Source organism: Benincasa hispida, unplaced genomic scaffold (genome assembly GCF_027475165.1).
Source record: "Benincasa hispida cultivar pf3 unplaced genomic scaffold, pf3_genome.v1.1 HicScf1680, whole genome shotgun sequence".
NCBI lineage: Eukaryota > Viridiplantae > Streptophyta > Magnoliopsida > Cucurbitales > Cucurbitaceae > Benincasa > Benincasa hispida.
The window spans coordinates 9,411-14,833 of record NW_028326054.1 but is presented as its reverse complement, the minus strand read 5'-3'; the positions used below and the strand labels follow the sequence as shown (position 1 = coordinate 14,833).

General features: G+C 38.1%; 1 pseudogene; it reads left to right on the top strand.

Moving 5' to 3' along the window:
* The first annotated feature begins 2,339 nt into the window (after positions 1-2,339).
* Positions 2,340-5,100, top strand: LOC150030697 (sugar transport protein 12 pseudogene; annotated as a pseudogene).
* The last annotated feature ends 323 nt before the right edge of the window (positions 5,101-5,423 follow it).

Genomic DNA, 5,423 nt, shown 5'->3' with positions numbered 1-5,423 from the left:
CTGAATCCTTAGTAAGAGGAACTGACATGATTAGTAGCACCTGAATCAAGGATTCAGGTAAAATCATCATTCTCTATCAAACATGTCTCCAAGACCAATAAATCATATTTACTGTCTTGTCTCCTTTTTTGGAGTGTAGTGGGATCGAGGTTGTTTACCACAAAATTTTTTTCACACGATTCTTTCCACTTTAAGTAATCGGTCATATTAAAATCTTTAGACGGAAATACTAACGAGTTGCTGAAAAGAAAAACACATTGACCTATGTTAGGTTTTAAGCAAATACCCATTGTAAAACAAAACAACATCCAATAAGGTTTTAGCAAAACTAATATGAACCCGTGTGACATCTAGTTTCACAATGATGCTTCAAAAGTTTAGGATAAAAGCCACCGAAGGGAGGTCAGTTATCCCTTCTCTGAATTGAGAAGTTCTAAACCAGTCATTAATACCAGAAAAACTCTTGCTCCTATAACGACTAGCCATCATTGATTTGGTCAAGAGATCATAACTTACTTAACAATCTCCTGTAAGTGTGACCCGCCATTTTAGGCCCTAGAGGTCCGCCCTAAAAAAGCCAACTCGAAGGAAAAAAATCTGGTTGGGGAAAAACCTAAAGCGACCCTATTCATTTCTGGAGTTCACCTTGATCTTGACCAACTGCACAAAACCCATCTGAAGAGGGATACTTAAAGGCGACACGAGGGAGTACAAAATGATCTAACGGTGTGAACCAATGACAGAGACCATAGAACGTATTGACACACACCCTTCACCCACGTACTATAAACACTCTCTCCGTTCACCTTGATATTGACTCATGCAATCACCATCCGAAGAGGGATACTCCTAGGGCACTACAAGACCAAGTATGAATCTCACGGTCTGAACATACAGGGAGAAACGTGAATGGAATCATAGACATATTAGATATATCTCCTCCTCCCATTGAATATTTTAAAACCTAGGGTTTAGCTTACTTAGAAAAAACACGGGTAAAGATTTTAACTAAGTGACTTTTAGGTTTTCTCAAGAGTAACTTTTACCTTGGATAGTTAAACAACTTTTGATCATCATCCATTAAACACTTTGACGGAGTCTTTGACCAAATTGTCGCATGCTTGTTGAAAATCTATCTAATTCACCTTTCCAGGTAGATTCCCAGGTAGGGGTGTTACGTTTCCATCAACTTAAGAACCCCAGCCTAGCTAGAACCTGCCTTAGACAAAAGGTCCTTTATAGATAGATTTACAATAAATTTATTCTTTTATTTCAAATAATTTAATCCTATTAAATCGATTTTAAAAGATTAATCTAGTTTACTAAACTCTTTAGAACCACTTGAACTTAGGTCTATCTCAATCCAATTTTAAAACCCTTTTTTAAAAACTTGAGTTCACCCTAAGTCCGCTTGCAACTCTGAATTATTGATTTTAGGTCTAATTTCCTTTATAACACTTATAAATGGAAACAACCCCACAATGCAAAGCTAACACACGCAAGACATTCATAACGCTTATAAACAGCCTAAGTGTTATGTTCAATGCATTGTCCATTCATTGCTACTTCTTTTATATAACACTTATACAAAATATCAATGAAACAAGCATAACATGCTTCCATTCACCCTTAGAATATAACACTTATATTAAAAGGATGATGCATGATAATGCTCACTGCATGCAAAATATAACTCTTATATTTCATGATGCATGTGCATGCTTTCAAGTAATTTCATCATGCTCGATTATAACTATTATAATACATGATGCATGAATAATTACACAACCTAAGGTGGGTTTTAAACTGTATGTCAAGCACTTTGGCATATAAGCACCATACATCACATGTATAAAAAACCAATGTGGATGAACCAGGTAAAATTACCTTAAATACACAAAAGGAAAGCTAACTATTACAAAGACAAGAACTCTTCGGTTCAAACAGGCGAACCGGGTCTTGAACCGCTCGGACAAAGCATCGCGTCTCCAACCATCGTGTACTAAACTCCCCGCGATCGTCTACACGATAAAACAAACGTTTTGCTCAATCGCTTACCAACGCTCCCAGAGCTAAACAATCGTTTAGCAAATACTACACGATCGTTTAGAAAAACCTAAATGATCGTTTAGCTATTACTACACGATCGTGTACCTTTTATTAAGCGATGAAGCCTGAGGTACACGGTCGCTTATCGCGCTCCGCACAGTGCCTGCCTTTCGCGATCATGTAAACGACTATGATGTCGCAAAGCACCATTACCTAAGCGATCGCTAATGACAAAGAAAGATACAAAGTCAAGGTTAATTCGATGGATTCTTCTCCTTCAAGAATTCAACATGGAAATCATTGATCACAAGGGGGCGGAGAACCAGGTTGCGGACCACCTATCAAGATTAGAAAAGCCAGAAGTTGACCGCAACCAGTCAGAGGTGAATGCAACCTTCCCAGATGAGCAACTGTTCAAAATTGAAGAATTACCATGGTACACAGATGTGGTAAATTATCTGATCTGTGCACAATTCTCGGAAAATTACACAACCCACCAAAAGAGGTGGCTTATACACGAATGTAAATCATGTTATTGGGATGAGCCAAATCTTTACAAGAGGGGGTCAGACCAGATCCTGCGTCTATGTGTATCAGAGACTGCTCACCAGTGCATATTATCCCAATGCCATGACTCGCCGTATGGTGGACATTTTAGAGGTCAATGCACAATAGCAAAGATGTTAAAAAGTGGATATTTTTGGCCAACTTTATTCAAGGACACAAGAGACTATTCAATGAAATGTGATAGGTGCCAACACACTGGAAACATTTCATGGAAGAATGCGATACCGATGAACATTATCTTAGAATTGGAGCTATTCGACGTATGGGTAATAGACTTCATGGGACTATTTCCACCATCAAATGGTCATAAATACATACTGTTGGCCGTCGATTATGTTTCCAAATGGGTTGAAGCGGTATCGTGTGTCGCAAGCGATGTGGCGATAGTCTTCAAGTTCTTACGGAAAAATATCTTCACTCGTTTTGGCACCCCACGTGCCATAATAAGTGATGAAGGCTCCCACTTTGTCAATGGCGTCATCAACAAATTTCTGCTCAAATATAATATCCACCATAAGGTCGTCGTCGTCGCATACCATCCACAGACAAACGTCCCAGCCAAGGTGTCCAATAGGGAAATCAAGCTAATCCTAGAGAATGTGGTAAAGCCTTTATGCAAAAATTGGGCCATGAAGCTGGACGACGCCTTGTGGGCATACAAAACTACCTATAAAACACCTATAGGCATGTCCCCATATGCACTGGTGTTTGGAAAGGCATGCCACTTATTGCTTGAATTGGAGCATAAAACAAAGTGGGCAGTAAAGAAACTCAATTTTGATTTGAAGACCGCAGAGGAAGCAAGAAAACTTCAGTTGATTGAGCTAGACGAATGGAGAACTCAAGCATATGAAAATGCCAAGATCTACAAGGAGCGCAAAAAACGTTGGCATGACAAACAATTATGCGAGAAGAATCTCCAAGTTGGACAGAAGGTCTTGTTATACAATTCTCGGCTACAACTTTTTCTGAAAAATTAAAGTCAAGATGGTCTGGTCCATTTATAATCAAAGAGGTATTCCCGCATGGTGCGGTTGAGTTAACCAATGCATTGGTCCCATCCTCATTGGCTTCGTTTGTAGCCTCTTGGGTTACCAAAACCTTTGGTCGTAAGAAGTCCATGCTTCTTGGAAGCTTTGTGTTCTTAGTTGGTGCTATCGTTAATGCGGCAGCTATAAACATAGCCATGCTCATCATTGACCGTATTTGTTTGGGTATTGGGGTTGGATTTTCACTTCAATCTATTCCACTTTATGTTTCAGAGATGGCCCCATCTAAATATCGAGGTTCTCTCAATGTTTTTTTCAACTTTCTATTACAATTGGTATTCTAGTGCCTAATTTTATCAACTATGGTACTGCTAATATTCATGGTGGATGGGGATGCCGAGTAAGTTTGGGTGGTGCATCTGTGCCTGCATTGTTCATTACTATCTCAGCTCTATTCCTTCCTGACACTCCAAACTCAATGTTGGAGAAAGGCGAAGTAGAGAATGCAAAGGTCATGCTCCAACGCATTCGTGGTGTGTCCTAAAAGGATGTAGAGGTAGAATTTCAAGATATTGTGGCGACGAGTATGGCTGCCAAAGCAGTGAAGCATCCATGGAGGAATTTGAGAGAGAGACAAAATAGGCCACAGTTGGTAATGTCGATTTTAATCCCATTTTTCCAGCAATTGACTGGTATTAATGTGGTCATGTTCTATGCTTCTGTGTTGTTCAAGACCATTGGTTTTGGAGACAATGCTTCTCTTCTTTCATCTGTCATTACTGGTGGTATTAATGCTCTGGCGACTTTTGTATCTGCTTATGGCACCGATAAGTGGGGAAGGAGGATCCTTTTCTCACTTGGTGGAATCATCATGTTCGTTTTTCAGGTGAGTACATTTTTTCTTTAGCTTCTTTAAATTTTTCTTTAATTATTAAACTAATGAATGTTATTTCTTGTTCTTCAAAAGCATTTTCTTTCTTGATTGTATTGATTCTAATAAAATTGTATTTGTAGGTTTTCATGGCTATGTTTATTACTTTGAAATTTGGAGTTTCTGGTGAGGTCGCTTATCTACCCAAGTGGTATGCGGGTGTCATGGTGTTGTTCATATGTGTTTATGTTCAAGCCTTTGCATTGTTTTGGGGACCTCTAGGAAGGTTGGTTCCAAGTGAAATTTTTCCACTTGAAATCCGATCAACTGCTCTAAGTGTAACGGCCTCAGTGAACATGTTTTTTACCTTTTTTAGTGCTCAAATCTTTCTCACCATGCTCTGCCATATGAAATTTGGGTTGTTCTTCTTCTTTGCTTTTTTTGTGGCGTTGATGACTCTATTCATCTATTTCTTCTTGCCGGAGACAAAAGGTATTCCAATTGAAGACATGTCATGTGTTTGGAGACAACATTGGTTTTGGAGTAGATATATGCCTCAAGAACGTGCTAAAGTCCGTCCCCAAGTTTAGGATTTGAAGTCCAAACCCTTATAACTTGCACTGTTTTTTTCCTTCTATAGTCTTAGTATTTGTTTACCATGTTAGTTTTTTTTTTTTTTTTTGTTATTTCTAACTTTTTACTCTTGTATATGGTTTTATTCTCATGGAATAAAAATTTTCTTCCAATTTTAATTCCTGTTTTCTCTGTTTTCAATGTCACTCTAAATTTATGGTCTTTTGCAACGGTTGAATAACATAATGCTTAGAAGTAAACTCAAAAACTATTTTGCTCTGTAAATTCTCAAATAGACTTTTATTTATTCAAAATATTTTCTCTCAACAATCGTTCCTTTTTAAATAAAAATAAACTTGAAAGTTTGAATAAGA